We start from the raw sequence: 24557 nt of genomic DNA on the forward strand, positions 1-24557 counted from the left end.
GCTGCATGACCTGGAGGTGCTCAGATGGAGACCAAATGATGGTGGGTCCACAAGGGATAGGATTTCTGTCATATCTAATTAGCAAAAGCATGCCATTGATTTTTTTCATATCACCTTTGGATTTCACCTGGGTCCACCAGAATCTAAAAGTATAAACTGATGCAATGCACCTGCCTAGGCACAGAAACATGAAGTTGACTGCTTCCTAAGGAAAATATATATCAAATTGGGAAAGGTGTCGGATTGTTTTGAGTAGCTCGAGAAAGCTGTGGGACAATACAGACATGATTTGAAACAACTTTTATTTTTTTAAAGAAGATATCTCAGCTTTTACCAACATCTAAGTGAATCTAGAAAAGTTCCAACAATAGCTCTTTTCACTCAAGATGGTATATAAACTAACATCCTGGGATGGCAGAGGTCATTCTAGACCATCCTGGACCGTTCCCATAGAGGAAAGTGAAAATATCACAAGCCGGGAGTTGCAAACTGCCTGCTCAGGTTTGGATCCTTGACCTAGGTATTGGCCCCCTAGAGCTCTCCCACAGAAAACCATTTCATTATTCCTGTTCAAACACATGCAAGAAAGAGCAGGCTATTAATATTTCAGCCACAAGGACGATCCTCCTATGTGCTAGTAAATGCCATGTATCTGTTAAAATTATTTCTATAAATCTGCATCAGAATGGACAATAATGTCTTCATTTCCAGCAACCACCATTAATTGGCCAGCTTGCTAACACCTGGTGCCAACAGATTTTTCATCCAGCGAGTGCAGTGCCACATAATGGTAACAGCAGGTTTTAACCTAATCCCTCTCCATACATAAGCAAGCGTCAAATGACACCCGTGACAAAGACACACAGACCAGCCTGACATTTGCTGATAACTCCCAGGAGACTCTCCCTCAGCACAACTAGTCCTGCTCAAACACATTTTCCAATAGAAAAGACAATTTCCCAGCTAGACTAATTGCATTCACAGAAAAAGCATCCTCCTCCTCCTTGGTACATGTTTATTAGTCCAGTCACAAATGCAGCTAAGGCTTTGTGAAGTTTTCCAACGCAATAATTATTTCATCTTAGGAGAATTCGCAACAGCTTGCTTGATAATGAAAAGTTATTATGCAGATATATATACTTCATGCAAAGTTGCACACACACACACACACACCCCCACAAGTTAAAAAAAAAGTAGGCATTTAAAACAGGTGTTTAAATTCCACTCACAGTTTTGAAGTCTAAGCATAAAACTTCTTACTTTGCAGCTGTAGCTTCAAGCTGTCTGGAAAGATAATGCAGTCCATCAGATACCCTGGTTTTGTTTTCTTGCATAAAAATATCATCTGTCACAGGCACAGGAGCTGGCTTCAAGGACCAGCCCCTTCTGCGCAGCTCACCAATCAGGAGACCCTGGGAGCACATGTGGAAAGCTGCTCGCCTGTGCTCTGGTCATGGACAGCAGATGTTCTGCGGGACCCATGTGCCAAAGGAACAGGGGTGTTGGGGAAAGATGGTGCTGGGAGTGCCCCAGTCTGGGCTGCTGGCCCCAAACCCAGCTTCAGGAGGTGAAATGTAGGGCTGGCAGGGAGTGCGACCTTGGCCACAAGATGAAAGGCAGACCCTTCCCTACCCCTCTTCAATGCCCTTGGTCTGGCAAAACTGGCCATGAGGACACCACAGCCTGAGGACAGCGATTGTGCCTTGCTCCTTTTGGCCTTGTTTACTAAAAATAATCTCATTTACTGTAACATTAAATGCTTTTCCACTTTTTCTCCTAGTTGCTACTCTAATTCCATTTATGGTTTTTTTTTTCCAATCTCATCCCTACAAAATCCCTCCCTCCCTCCCTCATGCCTGTGGGAAAGCTATGGGCATTTCCAGACCCTTAGGACTCAGAGGGTCAACCTTGCCTGGGTTTTCCTCTCTTTTGCCAAAACCTTGTGCTCTCCCTCAGCACACAGCCGGCTGCACACGGGTAACCTGCTCCTCCTATGCCTCAGCTGCAGCTGCCTGGCTCTGCCCTGCAAGCTCCCTGTGTGCAGTTTTGCTCTGTGCCTGTCAGTCAGAGAGGTCATTTTTCTATTGCATCTGCTTAACCTGATGACATTTAAATTCAAACTGCTTAGAAACTGTACTTAGAGACATACATGCACACCTTTCTGGCTCACTGTGTGCTGAGCCCTTGCAGAGAACTGAGACTGAGGAAAATAATATGTGTACGTTAATGCACAGGGTTGAAAGTTTATCAGTAAGGCAGTGCATGAAGTAAAAAATCAGATCGTACCTAGGTGAGTGTGATGAACTAACATCAGTAGGTTTGTTTTCACTCCTGGAAGCATACTTGCAAGTCACAACGTGCTGGGATGGAGAACTAGTAAACACAGTAGTGCAAAAGCCGTGCCTTTTCCAGATGAAGTACAAGACCTAAAGGCCTTACTGTGTCGCACCTCTCAACCCCAGTGCTGGATTCATTAATTCAGAGTGGTGGGTTTATTGGATCAAATAGCCTTTACTTTTGCAGCCAGGGTGCAGGTTAGTGTGGACTTGCTGTAATAAAAACTACTAGCTCCAGTCTGTGAATAATTGGCTGGTTTAATTAAATTAAGTTTTCTTCTAAATCCCAGTTTAGTAGATTAGTAATTCACTAAAAGCTTATTTTACAATGCTTTTCCTATGGCAAATACAAGCAGTCTGGTTAAAAAACTGTGACAAAGCTCCTTTTTCCACCCCCAGAACCCACCGGTTTCTCAGAGGAAAAATTCCCGCTGAAAGACACAGAGACGGGACGGACTTCAGCCAGTGAAATCAGTTCCTGCTGGTTTCAGGGTAGAATTTCCCATTTCCAGAGGCTGAGGCCAGCATGCCCCGAGCAGGAAATAACTCTCCCTTAGTGAGAGCCAAGAGCTGTCGTAGAAGTGGTTTCTTTCATCGGCCGCTGGCGGGGCGGGGAGGAGCGAGAGGGATGGTCTTTGGGGTGTGTAAGGTCTCTTTCAGATCTGCAACAAGAAGCGAAGTTGTTTCCAGTTCCCAGACGGGAACATTTTGTCCAGAGGTTTCTGAGCTGGGAGTGGCCTGGATAAGGCTGGCCGGAGCTTTTCCTGCCTGACCCCAACCCCAATCCCGCACTCAGGGTCAGGAAGAGGAGTGGAGAAGGGTCAGCCTGCTCGGCCTTCCCGGGGATAAACCTTCACCCCCTCTTGCAGCTGAAGATAACGCAGAGGGAAAAAACATTGAGCCTTGTAAAATGAGTATTTCCCTCAGTCGGAGAACTTGCCAGGGCGATGCAGAGGGACTAAGCAGAAACCTCCCCTGTATAGCCACCTCCTCATGGACCACCAGCTCTGTTATACCAACATCCTCACTGGCTTTCCACAAGCTTTTAAAGGGTCTGCCTCCACTTTTCTTTATCCTACACAGGGTGAAATCTCAAAAAGAGCTGGTTTGCCCCAGCCAGCAGTGAGAAGTGGAACTGTGAATCTCCACTGGTACACCTGAGACCTGCCCTTGCCTTCCACGTGTTGGTGCTGGCCACAGCTGTGGAGGGAGGGAGGGGCACAGCTGGCCCAAATTTGTATCAAGCCTGGAAAACTGCCAGCCTGTGTTAAACACACAGCCAAGCCAGCTCTTAAGAGCTAAGCATGTATGCATTAATAGCTGAGATTTAACAAGTCACCTTACCACAGCAGTTCAAGATGAGCAGTTCTGTCATCTCTCTCAGCCTATTTACTTGCCAACCCAGCACAGCTCTCTGCAGGACATGCATGACATCTATCAATTCCCAGGTCTATTGCATCTCACTGGCAAGTCTTTTTCCCCAGCTCCCAATGTATTTTTTTTTCCCTCTCCTTTTATTCCCAATTATGTCTGACTGTGCCATATTAAATTCCTGTCCTTGGTATTTACAGCCTGCAAATATTTGTAGACTTATCACAACACCTGTGAGCCACAGTTCCATCAAGCTCAATGTGTTTTTTTGCCGCTCTTCCTCATAGAGTTTGTTTTTAAAAGAGAGCAGAGGGAAGTTTAATCATCTCTTCTTTAAAGAAAGGCAACAGCTGGATGAAAATAAAGGCACACTAAGGAGAGTTTAAGGAAAATCTGTATTTGAGCTGACCAACTCTAAACTTCATACTTGTTTCCTTATATTTGTCACCTTCATTTGGATGACTACAGTTTTACTGAAATTCTGATGCTGCAAACTATTGCATACCCTTTGGTCAAACACACCAATATATAATTCACTGTCTTAGGTGAAATCATTGACTTGCATGAAGCTACCTGGACACACAGGTAAACACGTGTGCAAACAGTTGTATGGTTGCAGGCTCAGGATGAGACTTTCGGCAGTACCTGGGAATCCTCTCTGCTCTGTTGCCAGAGAGGTGGAGTCTCTGCAGCCAAAAGGCAAAGCCCAGGAGGAGTTTCATCCCTGCCTGAAACACCAGTCACAGGCGATGATTCAGGAGCAGGCTGCCAGGTCAGAGGCCACCTGAGAAGGTCAGTACCTGCAGCAGCTTCTCTATCTCTCTCTCTCCCCTCTATGTTACCTCATGGACAAAGTGCAAGCAGGCATCTGAGTTGAGACAACCTTGTTGCAACATCTTGTGAATACTATATGTGTTTCTCCAACCTTTGCCACCAGACATTGCGTGGTTGCCTATGGCAAAAATAGTACTTTACTCTGCTTAAAGATCTCACTGGAATCTCGCTGTACTTAACCAAGGCTTAATGGGAACTGAAGGAGAAAAAAATATAAGCCCCAGACAGTTTAAATAAGGTTTGATTATTCACAGGAGCAGCAGGGGAATGTTAAAATTCTCCTGGGTCTGTTGGGAGCCTCTGGCATTGCTCCAAACTACTGTTTTCCAACTGTCTGCTTTGCATGGATGCTCCTAAAACCCAGATAGCAACTTTAGATCAGTGAAGTTCATGAATAGATGATGAAAAATCAGAGGACAATCTGGGGCTGCCCTCTGTCTGATGTATTTTGGGTACTTGGTGGAGTTTGTCTCCTTCCAGTTCCTGGGAAATAAGGTCAAACTCTGCATCTTCTGTACAACTCTCTCCATCAGAGGATATTTTCTTTGGGCCCCAGTCTGTCTGTGCAAGGCAGGGGCTGGAGAGAATGAAGTCTGTGATTTTATTCTATTTATATTAGGGCTTATTTTTTGTTCACATCAACTACAGTAAACTGTAGCAATGCCACTGATGTCACTTTAGCTGAAGTGTTCCCATTAAAGCTATTTTACCATTCAAAGGCAAACAAAAGCAAACTAAAATGCAAGATAAAGGCAACAAACTATGTGCTTTAATGATAGCTAGTTGCCTTTGTAATATTTTTCATGGTCATGTGGTTTTTTAATGTCACAAAATGTGTGGCACGCTTTCAGTGTTTTTTCCAGCTCTTGAAGTAACTGATAGAGTGTTCAATCAAAAGCCTCATAGTTAGGATTTTTAAATAATACCTGAAATTAATTTAATTCAATCAGTTGCCCTAGAACAATTTCTATCAGCTAACATATCATATACACATATCAGTATCATAACACATTTTATTTTTCCCTAGATAATTTCAGTTAGTAACTAGAAATATCACTCAGCTCAGAAAGTAATTCTAAAAAATAAATATAATTACTCGCTGAACACCATTTTTTTTTCCTCTACAGGAAATAATGTCTAAATTCTGGTTTAAAAGAGAAAGAATCCAGATATTCTAGATTGCATTTCTGAGTTTCTATATAAATCAGCTCAACCAGTTCCTCTCAACAATACAGCACTTGTAAATGTGATAGCACCGTCCACTTTCCATTAATATGCAGCTATCAGTTGGTGAGTCACACTATAAAGCATTTAGCAACTGTTCCCATAAATACCATACGCCATCTGTTAACTGAATCAAAAGGCTGTGTGCCAATTTTACTTTTGCATAGAATGGTCTGTTTTACAATGATTCCAGCAATCTCAGGGCGTGCAGATATTATAAAAAATGAGTATAGAAACTTGCCTTTCCATCCAATTCCCAAAGAGAACAGCTGAGGGAGAAAACATTTTTATCCAGTGGGATACTTTTGACATTTCACCATTTGTTGCCATTGCAATTTGGAACTACAGGACTTGAAACTTTCATAATTCATGGCAAGAAATAACAACTTGATTTTTAAAATACTCTTAGGGAACATGTCTAGATTAGGTTTCTTACTAATGTATATCGAAGTGAAGTTTTTTGATGTGCCAAAAATACAAAAAAAGGTTTCATAAGAGTTTACTGGAGTGACTCCAAATATGTTGCTTCACGGCAGTTCAGTTTAAGATTCCACTTTGTGGCAACAACACGTCACCTTTTGGGAATGCTAGCTCATGCCATCATCCTATCCCTCAGGCTGGACACTGACTAGGTCACACCTTCTCTAACACATGGAGTTACAGAGGTTCCCTGAGACAGCTCATTTGAGGTTAAATTATGGGAGACTTAACGAGAGGAAGTTTTGGGCATTGTCACTGCACTGGTAAACACTGTACAGCTGGAATTCAATGTCTATAATACTCAAATAACTCAAACTACTGTGAAGGTTATTGCCCTGATACAGGGTAGAGACATCCTAGTGAGAAAGGGTTTAAATGCCTGAAAGATACGTTCATTAATCTAATGAAATTTACTTGTCATAACATACTTTGCTACTCATACATTTTTTAGTTTTCATTTTGTGGATGCTGCCTTCAGTCAATTCCAGAAGTTATGGAAGGAAAAGTGGAGGTGATGGAGTGACTAACAGGGACTGAAATGTTACATGGGGAGCTGGATGAGAAGACCCATTGTAGTGTGAGCCCAAGAGAGTGGATCTGCAAGAGGTAAGAAGGAATAATTCAATATTTAGAGTAAAAATAAAATCCTACCAAACAATGTATATATTCTTTTCTAAAACAAATGCTAGAAAAAACATTCAGAGACGTTTCCCTCTGGACATAGTTTTAGAGCAAAGGCTATAAGCTCCAGAGAGAGAAGATAAATCCATCCTGTTCAGAGGTAACTGTGACCTTCAAAGAGCAAATGTTGCCTTGTACGAGCAAGCAGAAAACTGTACCTTCTGAATGTCCCTGTTTTTACATCCTCACCTTGTCAATGGCTGTAGCACCTTCTTATTTCTGAAGATCAGCTTGACACAGAACACGGTATTTCACAGACTTACATCTAAAAGCCTTCCACATTCCCCAAACACAAATGTTGGCCTTGAGATGTTGACACCATCAAGTCTGAACAATTTTTCAAGGAAGTATCACTGTTTCCCAAAACCAGATTTTTAAAAATAAATACTGAAGTATTGAAAACTCACAGTGAACCCTGGAGAGAAATCCAAAATTGAAGCTACTTCTCTCCATAGTGACAGATACTCTGTTGCTGGTGATCTTTCCTTAAATGTAAAACTCCAGGCAGCAACATTCTTGGATATTTCTTTCTGTACTACTCTTGGTGGCTGTGTTTTTCTGTTCCACAAAACCAGCAATATACATTCTGACTTATTTGAGACTGATGGCTATAGAAGTAAGAATGAACATAAAGTCTAAGAGGTCATACTGTGCAACTGTATACAAAAAGGACAACCCTCTTTTTGTCAGACAATTGTGCAGGTTAAAGCTCTTAGTGGGGAAAGTGGGGAAGGGTGCAGAAGAGAAAGATAACCTGTTTCTTCCCCATCTAATCACAATAGTTATACTGAAGGCAGTGATGAGATAAAGTGACTGCACGGGATCTACTAAAACAAAGATTCAACATGTATGAGATCCACACTGCAGCAGCTGTCCACCACTTCTGAAGGGCTCATACTGTTATTATTATTAATAATAATATTCTATGATCTATTACTATGGATATTCTGTCTTCTGTTCTGCATTCTATGATCTGATTCATTATCCTATTTTATGTAGTGTTCCTACTTCTTACTGTACCAGCTCCTATAACCAGGAAAAAAGAGTCTGGAAAGTAATTGTATTAAAAAAAATAATCAGTTGACTCAATTTGATTTATAAAGTTCTGTTTCCATTCATTTCCTCCTTGATCTTCCTTGTCCTAGAGCACATGAGTCATATATGTCCCCATATACCAGTTTCTCCACAATAGAACAGCTCTGACCCTTCAAGGTTGCTGCTCATGTGCTCCTCAGAAAGCAAGGGCCCCAGACACGTATCTTCATTCTTAGAGCTGGACTTCTAGTTCTACCACAGAATCAAACTAAATTTGGAATTCTCAAATGTGATCATAAAATTAAAAGCTCCTTGTTCTACAAGAATTTAAAAAACACTGAATAGAATCAATCAGCCTCATCACCAGTGTGCATATTGCGAGCAACAAGTGTCCTCACTGTGCTCTGGGCAGAGCTGAACTACCTCTGCCTTTGATCTAGGCAAAAGAAGCGAAAGTGGATGCCTTAGGAGTGTGCCAGCCCTGGGTTCATGCACTGTGCTTGCCAAGATCATATGGCTTTCCAGTTTTGGCACAAGAGTGTGGCATGCTTTTCTTTTTTTGGCAAGTAGATACATCTTGGCAGTGGAACATTTTAGTCTTCTGTGTGCTTGTAAAATACACAGAAAATATACTGCAACAACACCTTCCATGGCTACTGGAGGAATAATAATAATTTTCTTGCCAGAGGAGCATTCTTAGGAAGACAACATGGGCTCAGAAATATTGGTTGGAAGGGACCTCTGGAGGTTCAATCTACAGCTGAAAGCAGAACTATTGCCAGCAAATGGTCAGGTCAGTCATGCTTTTTCTATTTGAGTTTTCAGGACCCATTACAAGGATAGAGAGTCCACCACTGTTCTCAAACTGTTTCCCAAACTTGCCTGAATCTCAAGACAAAATCTGTGGCCATTGCCTTGTTTGCACTGGGCATCTCCCACTTCCAAGATTCTGTAGTTTTGTAATACTCCTTGACATAGTTGTAGGCTGCTATTTGATCACCTCCTGGCTCCTTCTTCATCCCAGACACCCCAGCATCTCCTTCAGCTTTAGACCCAAAACTGGACCCTATTCCAGTCAGGCCAGTGCAAAACAGTAAAACCCCTTGCTATGCTGGCCATACTCTTGCAAAGAAGCTAAGGAAGCAGTCTGCCTCATCTGTGATGAAAAATGTGATGATAGCATACCATAGGCTCATATCCAACTTGCCACCTGGGTCCTCTTGACTGGGACCAGCCTGCTACTTAGCCAATTGTTTCCAGTAGATCTGGTGCAAGGTTTATTCTACCACATTGCAGGGCTTTACCCTTCTTGCTGAAAGAGAAGCAGAGAGTTCAAAGCATTTCTCTTGGCCCTGACTTCAAGCTTTTCAAGATCACACTGTGAAGTGCATCAGTCAACATCAGCCATTCCTCCTGGTTTGCTAAGGGTGCACTGGAGTGTCATCACTGATGTAGTTATGAACATGTTGAATTCAGTCCATATATAGGTCCTCAGCTTCCAAGTGAGAACTTCATGGGTGTCAGAAGCCTCACTAAAGTCAATCTACAGCAAATCCACCACTTTCCTTTTTCCAAAAAGAATAACTTGACACAGTGATAGGGGCTTAAGACTGGAGAGTCTTTATTACAGCACACAGCACAGTTTTTCCAAATGAGGCAGTCCAGGCCCTAGAGGCAGTGTAACTGTGTTAATACAATGTTTCCCAAAAACTAAATGGCTCTACTTGGAAGGAAACTATGCTAGTCCCACAAATTGTGCAGGATGGAAGGGCACTAATATGACTCTTCACTGCTTATGCCTTCATCGACTTAACTCTCCTATAGCAACTGTGCTGCATACACATATGTATTGTCTTTTCACTTCACATCCAATTCGCATATTGTGAAGTTTTGTGTTAGTTAATTCCGAGCCAATTGTCAGTATTGAATCTGTATTGCTAACCACAGATTCAACTAGAATTACGAAGGCTTAAAATATCTGTAAAAGCTGCAAAACTGAGAAATTTTATCATAGAATTGTAGAACAGTTTGAGTTGGAAGGGACCTTTAATGGTCATCTAGTCTGATCCCCCTGCAGTAAGTAGGAATATCTTCAACTAGGTCAAGTTGCTCAGAGCCCCATCCAACCTCATCTTGCATTTTTTCAGGAGATGGGGCATCTACCACCTCTCTAGGCAACCTGTGCCACTGGTTCACCACCCTCATTGTAAAAAAATTAATCCTTATGTCAAGTCTAAATCTAACCTCTTTAAAGCTATTTCCCCTTGTCCTATTGCTACAGGCCCTGCTAAATGGTTTTTCCCCATCTTTCTTATAAGCCCTCTGTAAGTGTTGAAGCGCTGCAATAAAACCTTCTTAGAGTGTTCTCTTCTCCAGGCCGAACATCCCCATGTCTCTCAGCATGTCTTCATAGGAAAGGTACTCCAGCTCCCAGATCATCTTCATGGCCCTCCTCTGGACTCACTCCAATAGGTCCATGTTCTTCTTCTGTTGGGGGCCCCAGAGCTGGACACAGTACTGCAGGTGGAGTCTCACCAGTGTGGAGCATATGGGGAGAATCTGCTCCCTCAACCTGCTGGACACAATTCTTTTGATGCAGCCCAGGATACAGTTGGCTTTTTGGGATGTGATGCACATTGTTTGCTCATGTGCAGCTTCATTGACCATCTAGCTTTTCATTATCTTATGAATGAGCAGAAAGGTATGTAAGTTGGGTAATAAATTGAACAGTTTAATATCCTTTGAAATTCAATGCTAAAGTCAAACATCCAACAAAAATAACAAATCTGAGATTAAAATTGAAAATCTCAACATTTAACCATATCTATTCCTCAGAAAATAAACACCATGCTTTAGCTCTCAGTCTGTACAATATTGTAGAAAAGAGATTCTAAAAGCATCTACAGAGATTTTTATACCTTTAGAACTGTGTGATGTCATTGTCTTCAGAAGACATCCTCAGAGTCAGTCACGCAAGATTCTGAAAGTTAATGATGAGAAAACAATTTGGAGATTCAGGTGTTTTGTGATGTGTGAAAGAGACAGAAAGGTTTGGTTGAAGGGACCTTTGGTGAATTTGAAGGAGTGACAGACAAGAAGAGAAATAGAAGAAATAACACAGAGAAGCTAATTAGGGATACTACACATACAGGGACAACGTCTTTTGAGTGTGCTACTTGTAGATCTGTACATGCTTGAATGCTGTAGTCTGTTTTTATATAAATTGGCTTTGTGGCCAAGAAGGCCAATGGCATCCTGGTATGTGTCAAGAAAAGTGTAGCCAGTAGATCAAGGGATGTTCTGCTCCCCCTCTACTCTGCCCTGGTGAGGCCTCATCTGGAGTCCTGTGTCCAGTTCTGGGCTCCCCAGCTCAAGAGGGACAGAGAACTTCTGGAGAGAGTCCAGCGCAGGGTCATCAAGATGATCAGGGGACTGGAATATCTTTCATATGAGGAAAGGCTGCGGGAACTGGGGCTGTTTAGTCTGGAGAAGAGGAGACTGAGGGGAGATCTTATTAATATTTACAAATATCTAAATGGTGGATGTCAGGAAGTTGGGACATCCCTTTTTTTTTTGATGATATCTAGCAACAGGACAAGGGGTAATGGGATGAAGCTGGAACATGAAAAGTTCCACTTAAATATAAGGAAAAACTATTTCACTATGAGCCCTGGCACAGGCTGCCCAGAGGGGTTGTGGAGTCTCCTTCCTTGGAGGTCTTCAAGACCTGCCTGGACACGTTCCTATGTGACCTGATCTAGGTGAACCTGCTTCTGCAGGGAGATTGGACTAGATGATCTCTAAAGGTCCCTTCCAACCCCTACCATTCTATGATTCTATGAAATTAAAATCTTAACTTGGTATGTAAAAGTGTGTGTCTGGATGCATTAAAATTTTTGATATGTTATTTGAACTTTGCAATCATATTGGAGAATTTCATTACCGATACACACTCCAGTTTAGTTTCAACTGTATTTTCAATATTAATACTGCAGGCTGCTTTTGTCAATATTGTGGCATTTATGGAATCCAATAGATGGCAAAATAGAAATGGCATCATCGTTAACATTGTCTTTCTTAGCAAGTAGGGAACATATTGTGCACAGCTTTTAGCTCTTTCCAATGTCCTCACAGGATAAGATCACAGAAAACATAAGCAGTTTTTCCTTCAGCTAGAGAAAGCGTTTCAAAAGAAGACAGTGAACACTGTCACACTGGTGTTTAAAGCCAGACCGGGAAGGTCATAAGAATAAGCAGTGCTATTGAGTGACAGAAAAAAGCTGCTTTGTTCTTAATGTATTTCCTTTTATTTGCCAGAATGCCACATCAAGCTCAAACTTTCTCTGTATTTCTCTGAAGCAATGTTGTTAGCAAAGGCTTCTGCAATCAGTTTCTACCATACAAGACCGTGCACCAAACTTGTACAAGTTAGTACTATTTTTATTTGCATGCATATGAATTATTGGCATATGCAGTGGTGACAACAGCATCATTCCAAAGTGTGCCTCATTTCTGGGAAGTGATATTGAAATACTCAAGAAATAGCTAAGAGTTGGGCATGCAGAATTTGTTAGAAAGTAAAGAACAATAAGATGGTCACTAAACACAAAGAGGAGAGAAAACTTCCAAAGATAAGCAAAAGTAATACGCAATGGGTTTCTATTTTCCAGTATGTCCCATAAAACTGTAGACCACTGACCTTACTACAGTACAATTCAGAGCTCTTAGTAATGTATTGTCTCGTGTACAGAATAATGTTTATTGGACATAGCCTATTACTTATAGTAAAATAGATATGCAAAGAGGTGATACTCAGAGAAATGTGGAGCAAGAGTCATTCACTTCTCACTCAGTTACACAATGAGAAGCAACCACAGTAATCTATTCAGTAATCCAATTGCTCTTATTAAATACAAGACCACTGAGTCCTCCTGTCTCCTGAAATAGCCTCCTGCAGCCTCATTGTGATAAAAGCCACCTGCCACATTTGTAGAAATCTGAGTCCTGATTTTTGAACTGTATGTATAGTAACAAAGGACCTTTGGGATATCATGAATTCTATAATGTGTCATCCTTACAGCCAAGAAGCCTTGGAGAAAAGGCAGTATGTAAGTGAGAAACGCAATGTAAAATACAGAGTCAAGCTTGAGTGGAAAAGATGGATTCTCTCTTTTAAATGGGACATATCACACCAGTATGAGATCATGACTAAATGTTTAATTTTGGAGAGAAGTAGTGAACGCAGCTTTAAAAGAGGATGGAAAGAAACTAGATCCTTAGTCTACAGAACAGATCTCCTGGGTCTAAATCTCTTCCCACTGGAGAATTACAAACACGAAGAAATCATTCAGCCAAAATTTTATGATGTCTGCTCCAGAGAATGTGTTTCAATGAGACACTGAGAAGAGATCTCACAGTAGTGCAACACATACCAATCCTGTGAGTGTGCAGCATTTCATCTTTTCTTACATAGGGAGGCGCAAGATAGCCATCCCTGGAGATGCTGTTCTCACCAGGCACCTTTTCTGGTATAGCAGGTGTACAACCACCAACACTGCTGTTTAGATCAACTTGTCATTAGTAGCAGAAGGTTCAGTGAGAGCCTCAGGCACCTCTGAGTGTTGGCTACTGAAAAATTTGCCACAAGTACAAGAGCACTACCTTGTGCTACCTAAATCACAGCATGCCAGCTGGTGAAGGAGAGTGGCAGAAGCTCACGGGCTCCTGCCCATCCCTGAGACTCCGCTGTCCCTCTTCATGCACTCCCTCTTCATTGCTTTCTGCCTTGGCAATACCAAAGACCACAGACACAAACGTGGAACAACATACCTCTGATATTTGAGCTGGGGGAAGATGTAGTACAGATAGTATTTTCTGGTGTGCATGTCTGGAAGCAGAAGTTTCCAGTGTAAGTAATGTTATACATCCCTCCAAAGGGATGGAGCACTGGTGGTAGTACCAGCACCAAAATTCCCATACAGCACAAGAGCACATTGGATTTATTAAACTGAACTGCTGTAAAACAGGTAACATCTTAGGCTATGGCAATGGATTTATTATTCTAGGTTTTCTATTATAAGACTGGTTGGACAGCAGAGTCTTGCTCTGCATTGCTGATCAGCCTTTTGCTCTGTCTTCAGGAGGACCACTATAACTGCTCCTCCTAAGTTACAGTTCCAGGTCCTAGTGAAAAAACTTCGCTTGAGACAAAAATGAAAGCTACTTTCCAACTTTTTATAAAGCAGCACATTGACTAAGAGCTGCCTTTCGTGCTACAGCAAAGTTCCCACTGCTATGGGGAACTTCACAGAAGTTTGTAGAAACTAAGGGTGCTTGCCTAGCTAATAAGGTATAAAGATCATACAGAAAATGCAGAACGGTGCCTAGATGCTATCTGAAACAACATTCTGGGATAACAAAAATCTGGTCTCAGAATCATGTTTGCAAAAGATAGAGGTTGGCAAAGAAACTTAAGAAGTTCTGAGATACTGGCTTAAAATGCTAATGTTGTTCAACATATAGCTGTGATCAAATCAATGCAAGTGGAAGTGCTGGAGGAATTTAAATCCTGGTCTGGTAATTATGTTAGGAATATGAAGCAACACATAAAATTTTAAAACATCACCTCCTACTCATTTACATAGCCAAATGAGAATCTGTTTGAATCCTTGCCATATTTTTGAAACAAGACATTTTCATAAATTCAAATAATTTTGGAAAAGATTCCAAATCCTTTAGGTCCCTATGGCATAGCTCAAGCAGAATTTAGATGCCTGCATTTAAGTGAGTGAGTCACAAAAATCCTGCCTGTGGCATGCATACCTGAAAGGCATCTAAACTGTCATCAGAAAAGTTATTTAGGCACCTAAAGTACTTCTAATGTGTATTCCCAGAGGCCCTCTTACCTTGGATGAGTGTCTCAGCAGATATTTTGTTTCATGGTACATTTAGACATTCTCAAACTAGTTGTTTGGATGCCTAAAATCCTTTGTAGATGAGGGGTGGGTATGCAATGCCTATCCCATACCAATACCACCAAGCTCTGTACAGGGCAGCATTCATGCACCCACTATTACTCCAAAGTCATTTGGATGAACAGCACTGGGGAGTGATGCCCACCACTTGCACTACATAAAAGGTGAGGAGCAGAGTACTGGTACTGCTAGGCAGCTTCTTTTCACAGAGGAAACAAGTTATTCACACAAAAGCAGCAGCTGAAGTGGCTAAGAGGGACTTAAGAGCTGTAAATCCCTCTCTCATAAATGCCTGAATCTCAGGGAGATAGAGGGAAGTTCAGACACATCCATTGTTTCAGCATTTTCTCTCATTCATCTGCTCGGCTGTTGTAAATCTCACAGCCTGGTGCCTGACTCTTCCCCTCAGCCTTGGAGGACAGTATCTAACTGCAAATTTCTGCCTCTGAGCTGGGCACTGGAAAGTCAGGTTGGATGTCATCAGACCTGGGACTTTGTCCATCTAGGGCTTTATAACTTTTCTTTTTCATCCCAACACATGTAACTGTAAACCCTGACGCTGGCAGCTACTCTTCCAGATATGCAAAATACAGAAAAGACTGTCCTTGTACTGCCATTTATTCTCTGAGAGTTTTGGAGGCCTTATAAAGTGTCAATATACATGAAATTTTGAGATCAAAGGTATAATCTGAAACTGTGATTTTTTTTTTTTTTTTAAAAAAAAAAGAACAAATTTGGAAGGACATCCCTTTTAAGAATAAAAGACCCTAAATAACACATCCTAAGTCACGGCAATCTTACCAAGTATTTCTGCTGCTGTAGTGAAAATGCCCTTATGAGTAAGAAATAATCTCTAGGATGATTTTAGACACTACACAGGATAGCAATATTCTCTAAAAGTGATAAATATTCTAATTACAGATCATCACTGTAATCAGCAATTCAGGAACTGGGGCTACAGTGAGAGTCAAACCTTATGGCACACCTCTGTATGTCAGTATCTTAGCACTACGGGTGGGAAAGGACTATGGGAACCTGCCACCCTGTGGACCCACGGTATGTGATATAAGCAGAGAAACAAGGGGAAAGGGGCTTGCATGCAGAAACTCAGACCCACCCCAGTGGCAGATGTCCAGCAGCAGCCTCTTTCACACTCTCTCAAAGCCCACAGTTCTGACAGATGCCCTCAGTGGTACTACTGTTGCCCAGGCAATCCTGCACTGCCCCATCCTCCTGGGAAGTGACTTTAACAGGTCCAGGAACAGAAGTAGATATGAAAGTTGTAGCTAAAATAGCTTACACCAGTACTTCAACCACTATGCTAATAGTAGCTGTGTGTACATCTACCTCCCAGTGGCAGTTTCTAGAGCCCCTAAGGCCACTAACGCTCACAAATATTTAGCAGTAATAACCCACAAGAAATGTCAAAGCCAGGAAGTAAAATGCTTCTTTGAGCATTATATTTTATGTTCATTAAAGCATAAGAAAACAGAGGAAATAGCTTCAGAAAAGTTCATTGAGCCAGCTGGAGAAATTTTTAGTATGACACTGGCTTATGTATGTATCCATTTTCTCTGCCTGACCTTTTCCGGACCAGCCTCTGTTTCTTTCGAAAACAGTCTGTCTTTGATTCATGCTGGATTTCCACCTCATCAAAGGGGTTTGCATATATGGATCAAGAGATCAAAGGTGATGATAATCTCCTGAAATCTGCTTTGTTGTGCATTCAAACTAATACATTGATAAGAGTTAGCTTGCCATGTTAAAGAAAACATAGTGAGTTTGCGAAGTTTTTCTTGCAGTGTTTGTTGACACCCACAGTTTTGAGACAAACTAAATAGTTAACTATCCCTAATTATCCTCTCATGTTGATTTCTCTCCTCTAGCAACTGATGCTACATTTAATTTCTTTTTTAAAATGTGAATTTGTGAACTAAGAAATGTTTGCAGTATTTAAACAGACACTTTCAGTCTGTCAAGGCTTGAACAGATGCACAATTCATGAACTGAAACTACATGATATAACAACTCAACTATTTATTGATTTGATGAAGCAAAGCTTGTTACTAACAATAGCCTATTCAGACCATCTTTCTTTTCTGATAAACACATTAAAACAAGAAACTATTTGGAATTCTGGTTTTTGAAATACGGATGAACCTGGTTTAGTTCCTATCATAGATGGCAAACATTTTCTGTTTTATTCTTTAGATAATTTTGAGTTTAAAGTTTTGCTTTTAAAATACTTATACAGCTTTTCTTAGAGAAAGATATTCCAGAGCTACAGAAAAACCTTTACAAGGATTCATATTCTCCATTAGCTTGCTCATTTCAAGGTTATAACAAAGTTCATCCCAAAATGATGTCAATAATTTATGGTAGTAAACATCTGTCATCCTAATACACTGAATAGTTCATAATGCACATGACTCATATTTAAATCATTCATTCCAAGTCTTTGAGTTATCAAGTGGAAAATAAGAAGAATGGAATGAAATGACTGCAGTGTTTTGAGAGAAAATCAAATTTGAAAAGCTGTGATATTCTGAATAATCTCATAATCACATAAAATGGTATGCAGCAACAGCAAAAAAAAGAAGTAAATGGGTATCATGTGGTAAATTGTGCTGTAATCCATGTTAGATTCTCAGTGATGCTTGAAAAACATGTATATTTAAATATGAGGAACATGTATATTGAAAAACATACAGCTGGATAAAACCAACTTTTAGTCAATACTGATACAAATTTTAACCTTATTTCACTAGGAAAACTGGAAAAATTCCTGTAATTAGAGGCAAACAGTATGCTGAATTTACAGCAGCTTAATATCTGCTATGGAAGTAGTTTTTTAATGCAAAACAGACACTGAATTTCTTTGCATGATTATAAGGCACTTTGTGATGGACACAGCTGCACAAACTAAGAGCATTCAGCCAAGGGACTCAGGTCACTGCTGCAGAAACATGTTTTTATTTGAGTAAGGAGCCATTATGCCTTTGGTAGAAAAGCATCGGGGCTCTTGATTTTCATTTAATTTGACTATTTAGCTACTTAATGCAAAAGTGGAGCATCTCCAACAAGAAAGATCCCAGCTGAGGTGATATGAGCAATTGGGTGGTGGGTCCCAAATGCTAGGTACTGAGGGTGCTCTGGGAGCTCTGCTGCAGATAAAGCCTGGGCACTGAGTTGTCAGGCAGGAATGGCTGCAGGGACACATGAGTGCAGTTCCAGGCTTGCTGTGCACTTCTGATGGCAAAGCCCTGATAGAAGATTGCCCTGTCTGCCTAGAGGTTGTACTTGGGTAAGGTGTGTCTGCTGGGAAGCAAAAAGCCCCCTGCAGATCAAGGCTCCTGCAAGTAGTTGCCAAGAACAGACCTGCTGCTCTGACATCCCAGGTCAGTCAGGAAGCTTGTACTCACAGTCCCAATAGGGACATGAAAAGGCTAGAAACACCATCTCCCAGCAGATTGTTAGGATTAGTTCTCTTACTTACCTAAGAGGTCAGTTCTGGTGATTACCCTCTCTACTGCTCTGGCTTTTTGATGTGGAATTGCATAATTCTGTGAGGAAAACCTTTATTCTTCACATCAGGAGTAGTGATATGTCTATATTCCTTTAATACAGCATATAGTTTTTGAGATCTTGTAAAAAGACACATTTTTTAGTATCAAAAAGGTAGAAATGCCAGTAAATGGGTACTGCAAAGAACATGTGGATACCAAGGAGAAAGCATTTCAACTGCAGATACTGGACCAAACCTTATACAGCCATAACATTCCCTAGAAGCATTGTTTCAAATTATTATTGTTTTCTGTCTTCATCAGTTCATGAAAGCTCAAAAGAGCTAACTAAATGTCTTTTGAAAGGAATTACAAATTCTGAAGAATCAATAAATACAACTGTATTCTCAACAGAATATTTTTATATTGTGCTAGACAAGGATGAAGATGCATTTCCTGTAAACTTAGTTATGAAAAAGACAGCTCAGAGACTACAATTTAATTACTAAGATATAACAAGACATCTGGGGAAATTTGTAGATTGGCAGCTTTTGAAAGAGTTTACAAAGTGATTTTCCAGAAAGAAAAAAAGAAAGGCTTATTTTCTGTCTAGGGTAATTTTTTGCTATGGAAGTTTAGATGTTTATGTGGAAAGAAAAGTTTGTCAATATTTTAAAATAGGAAATAAAAAGATTAAAAGCTAGAAGTCTGCTATGAGGCAGCAGAAGTATGCCATTTCACAAAAACAGAGGAGTCCTTCCATAACCAAGTATTTGTTCTTCCCTATTTTATGGATAACAGTTATAACGGATTCTATACTACAGTGTTTGTTCACAAGAAAAACTAATAGTAGAAATTATCACTCTTGTGGTTTCAAAAAATTGACTGAGGAGTGAGTTTATCATCAATGACATTTCTGTATAAATAGCCTTGCTGATTTTTCTAACCTAATCATTTAATGGCATTCCATGTTCCTATGGTATTTACTTTGTTATTGAAATAAGCAAACTAACCCTTGATCTTATTTTCTCTTTGAATTCAGAATAATATTTTTTCCTTTGTGTTTTTGTAGTTTAATGCTGGTGAAATTCCATTGAATTTATGGGCAGCTACTCTGCTATAAAACTGATATAGTAGAGAATTAAGCTTTTCTACTCAGCTTTTCTTTTATCACCTCAGATAATATGACTTTTTTCAGAAATATACTCTATTTTTTATTAAAGCTACCATTTGTTTAGTTTGTTGTTCAGGAGCTTTTGTAGATGTATATCCTAAGTTGGACATAGCAGTTGTTCACTCCACATAGACAGATAAATAAAATGCCACCAATTTCCTTTTTCCCCAAGTTCACTTCCACTCCTCAAAACCTGCAGATACTCTTCTTGGCTTTACAGCAAAAGTAACTTTGGAAGATGTATGCCACTGGCTAGAGTTACCAGCTCACCTTACAAGAGCTGTCCAGGACCTTGCAATGTGAAAATCACGTGCTTTAGTTACAAGGGGCCTTTTGAGAGGCAACAGTAGGAAACCAATGGATTTTCTTCACTACATCCCTCCAGATACCTACATACAGCACTTCATCACTTGAATGAAGTGGCAATCAACAAGCATTCAGAAAAACTGATCAGGTTTGTTGATGTGTTCATAACAGTACCAAAAGCAAACATGAGGAAGACACAGACCTGAGGCACATCAGCCAGCTAGAGATTAAAATCCTGTTCATCTTTTGCACTGTGGATTCATGTCTGATGACCCAGTCATGCTCAGTGAGAACCACAGCCATTACCTTTGCCATATCAATAAGGGAAGCACAGTATACCACTTAGGAATAATTCTTCTCCTTTCTTATAATGAGAGCATTATGTAACTTCGCCAAATCCCTTTATTGGTGTCATCAACAGCTGAAGAGAGATCAGAAAGCATAACCTTTTGATCACAGCTGCAGATACCCATCCTCAAGAAAAAATCTGATGTACAAGGGGCAACAGCAGCTTTTCAAAACTCCCTAAGATTCTTAACTTGGAGACAATCAAGATCACGCTGGGATCTCTGTGGCACCTTAAAGCAGCTGGAAATCATGCTAAGCTTTTTGTTCATTGGTGGCCTTATCTTTCCACAGTGGCAGCCGGCCAAGAAAACCTCCTGGCAGCTTGGTGCCATCAAGGTAGCACAGAGTAGCCAGAGTGTCCTGCTGAGGGAGGCAGCCAACCCACTTGCCTGCCCAAATACAGCTTTGGAAAAAACTGACACATTCATTACTCACATGATAGTCATTCTGAGTACAATATAGCAAGTATGACTTTGTACTAGGATGACTGTATGTCCTGTACTGACACTGTAAAAAACAGAGTATTATAATAACTCTTCTTTGGCAAGAGCTTACATCTCTCTTAGTGACAACACCACCATTAAAGCTACATCTGCAGGTTTAACCTCTCTGGCAGCTCTTTTTAGGTTGGCAGTCTTTACTGAAATCCATTTCCTTCCTTGTTTCATTATCAGTTATTACTGGCAAAGGGCAAATGGCTCAAACATTTGCAAACAAATGTGGTAAGACAGTCCTTGCCCTGAAGAGAATGTAATCTGCTTTGGATATAGACAAAATAATGATTTATTCTGAACTTTTGGTTTCTTCACCAAAAATTTAACCTCACTGACACGCAGCCAGCAGTGCCAGACCTGTGCTGAGGGAGCAGAGCAAACTACAGCCCGACCTGTGGGGCAGCAGGGGAGATTGCTGCAGGGCCAGTCTTGCACCATGGATTGGTTTTCTCATCTGAAGGAGGGTCAATGGGAAATGTGAAGGAAGCAAGACACGAAGATTTTTCCCCACCACCTGCGCTCTGTTTTGTGTTGGGCTTCTGACGTTTTCAATGCACAGTATCCTCTCTGTAACGGTGAAGGTAGAAGTGTGCTTTTCCCCTGTCCCCCCATAGCTTATTCATTAAGGCGATCTCATCCATGACAGGAGCTGTAGGGCCAAACCTTTTCAGGCACAGTAAAGCCAGAACTAGGGCTCCTGTCTCCTGATCCCATGCTCAGGTGCACCCTGACAAAGATAAGGGTGTTGCAGCAACTTATTAAGGTTTGGAATAGGTCCATACAGTTCTTTGGTCAGGTATAATTTCATCAAGACAGACATGATTGTTTCGTTTCCCTAACGGGCTGGAAGACTAGAGGACCATCAGGATTACTGCTTGGGAATTACCAATGACACCCTGGCCTCTTCCAAATTCAAGCTGTCAGGATCTGTCCCTGATTGCATTTCCAACTCAAACTGCATCTGTTTAAATATTGTCACCATAAGGCAAAATGGGCTCCTCCATATACAGAATACTTGTTTTCTGAAAACCTGGCTATACTGACCTATTTATATGACCTTCTGCAAAACAAAAGGCATCTCTAAATAACTCAGGCTTTGTGAGGAGCTGAGGGAAATGCAGGGGAAATCTAGCATTTTAAACTTCCATATTAGCAGAGAAAGACATTGGCAGAGGAAAATAAACATCCCTATAACCTCGTAGTTCAACCCCTTTTTCAGATAGCTGGCTTCACTTTCAAACAAGTTTTATAGCAAGAGCAAATAAACTCAGAATATTTGGTGGTAACCATCCAAAATACTTGAAGATTTTGACACACTGTCACACGTGCTTCTTGGCTGCTATTAACAGCAGGTTATTGTCAATGTGAGTTTCTCCTGTCTGTTGTCCCTCTGAGTTCCCAGGAGGCAAAGGCACTTTCTGTCGGTCACATTTGCTCCTGCTCATACATTCTGTAAATACAAAGCTCAGTTTTGTATTGGTCAAGGCAGAGACATTGGTAAATGTACATGTCTTGCGACATCAGATGAGCTGTTATTATTTTGTTACTACATTGAAATTTACTCTCTCTGTGTCCTGACTGAACAATTAAAAATTCTTTTCCACTTACAGTTACTGTGATTTTAAAACTACTTAATTGATTTGAATCAATCATATGTTGGATTTCCTGTTTACTTGTAAGATAATAAAATCAATTGTTACTTACAGAAAGACTTGAACCCTTACCCTGGACTATGTGTGTTTATGTAAAGCTTTCTTCATGTATTTTTTCCCTCATGATTTTGCCTCTTAATAACTTTTTACTTATGACTGCCCTTTCTACAGAAAAGCTGTTCTTTCACTGAGGTCACACTGCTTGCCCAGACACAGAAGCTGAACCATTCAAATGGTACACAGAAAAGCAAGAAGTGGTGCAAATGCTTACACCTGCAACCTGCAGGTGCAGGTAGGAGCAACTGAAATTTTAGGCATGCATAAGTTGAGGCCAGTGTTTGAGAGAACAGGTCCCAGTCCTCGCAGTAGCTGTTATATTTACATAGTCTGACAGGCTTCTGGCAGCAGGCAGCTGAAAGTGATGAGCTGTCTCAACAGATTAAAATTAAATTCTATTGAAGAAAACAACATACAAAAATTATGTTTCTGTATAATCTGTGTGATTAAATGTTACTTGTTTCAAAGATAATGTTTCTGTCACTTTCAATTACAGCTTTTGGAAGCTTTATTCTGCATCATTTAATCTCTTTAAATCACTCTCCTGTTCAGCTTTCTTATAGGGATTGGCACACTTGCTATGAATATTGCACTCCTACTAACTTCTACAATAACATCACTGACTCTAATTTAGAATTTTCTTAATTATATTTGCACTCCCTTGATGCCTGGGAGTTGAAAAAAAAAGAAAATAAAATCAAATGGAGTCACATTCAGGTACTTTCTAATGGCCAAGTTACATTGAGCAGGGTCATGTCATGTTTCTGTGATGAGAAGATGAAAATGTAATTGTTTCTAAATTGTGACAGATATTTCTTGTTGGAGATTGTTTTTCAAAGTATTTCCCTCTCTCCCTTTTTTTTAAAAAAGATTACTATTCAAAAACTAGAGGGTTAAACAAAATTTCCACTAGGTTTTCCTAGGTTTAAAAGTTTTCAGTCAAATATTGAAATTGAGTTAAATTATAATTTGTTCAACTATTTCAAAAACTCTGTTGAAGTTAAGCAAAGTTAGAGAAAAATTCCTGTTTTCTTGAAAGAAGAGCCTTTGAATCAAGAGCAATATAAAACCTGATCTCAAGTCTACATTTGGCTGAATATTTTTCCTGTATTAGTCTAAGGAAATGATGATTTACGCGCAAAAAGGAAGCTACGCTTCCAATTAATGAGTAAACGGAAGAAAAGGGGGGAGGGAGCTTTGCTATCAAGAAAAAAACAAAAAGGCGGTTTGTCAGCAAAGGCTGCTCTCCAAGGCGAGCTCTGCCACCTCGTGGGCTGCCGTCCTCTTACAGGACAAAACCAGCCCGTTGGAGAGTACAGGGCAGTACAGGGAAAACGGGCCTGGGGAAAGGAAAAGAATATTTATAATGAATTGTAGAAAGAATTTCGTCAACGTGAGGGATTTGAATCTCAAAATCTGTCTCTTTTTATAAAGGAAATCATGTCCTCAGCACAGCAAAATGTATATTTCTAGGTCATTTTTCCAACTGGTATTTCCAGAGTTTAGATTTGAAATCATCATTAGATATCATGCAGTTATTCGGTGTTTGTGTTACTGGATCTGCAAGTGTTTTTCAGCTCGCAAGTCTGAAGCTCTGAAGTCTCGAGTTCAAGGTCCATGAAAGTGTCTCCAGAGCCTGCACATGAATCTGTACAGACCCCAAAGCATTACAAGTTGCACCTTGGCAGGCAAGGCTAAATGCAGCCATAGTTCAGCTTCATGACCTAGATATACTTCTTTTGTAGCTCTTTGTCATTTTTTAAACAGTACTTCACAGACCTATGCAAATCACTGATTTTTCAATTTACTGACCTAAATAGAAACCTGAACTGAGACAAACAATTGAGCAAAATAATTTTTTTTCTTGGCAACTGATAAGCTGGAAAAATAGTTTGGATCAACATGCAAAATTTATTTGACTGAAAAAGAATCATTATTAATCAGTTGAAAATACGGGCTTGGCGATTTCAATCCCAGAACATTTTTTAGTGAATGTTTCCTTTTTAGAAATGTTGTGCCACTTTGGCTCTTCTTGTGTTTTCAGGAAGGAATAAAACTACTAACACGTCAATGCAAAATCAGCAAATA

At 40.4% G+C, this 24557-nt stretch overlaps 2 protein-coding genes across 8 annotated transcripts in view; one reads left to right on the forward strand and one right to left on the reverse strand.

The window, feature by feature from the left end:
* Nucleotides 1-3007, reverse strand: part of STARD13 (StAR related lipid transfer domain containing 13) — a 298693-nt gene extending 295686 nt beyond the window's left edge. For 2 of the 6 annotated variants that reach the window (XM_061993647.1, XM_061993653.1), the window contains exons 1-2: nt 2743-3007; nt 1230-1284 (exon numbers count right to left, since the gene is read on the reverse strand). The gene's annotated coding sequence lies outside the window, so the exon portion shown is untranslated. Of the gene's footprint in view, nt 1-1229; nt 1327-2742 lie in introns of those variants that run through there. The other 4 variants (XM_061993616.1, XM_061993630.1, XM_061993606.1 and 1 more) reach the window with 4 other exon arrangements.
* Nucleotides 3008-4444: 1437 nt separating this feature from the next.
* Nucleotides 4445-24557, forward strand: part of RFC3 (replication factor C subunit 3) — a 49275-nt gene continuing 29162 nt past the window's right edge. The window contains exons 1-2 of one of the 2 annotated variants that reach the window (XM_061993716.1): nt 4445-4499; nt 6697-6851. The gene's annotated coding sequence lies outside the window, so the exon portion shown is untranslated. Of the gene's footprint in view, nt 4500-5766; nt 5832-6696; nt 6852-24557 lie in introns of those variants that run through there. The other variant, XM_061993724.1, reaches the window with a different exon arrangement.

The sequence above is a fragment of the Colius striatus genome, chromosome 1 (genome assembly GCF_028858725.1).
Source record: "Colius striatus isolate bColStr4 chromosome 1, bColStr4.1.hap1, whole genome shotgun sequence".
Lineage (NCBI taxonomy): Eukaryota > Metazoa > Chordata > Aves > Coliiformes > Coliidae > Colius > Colius striatus.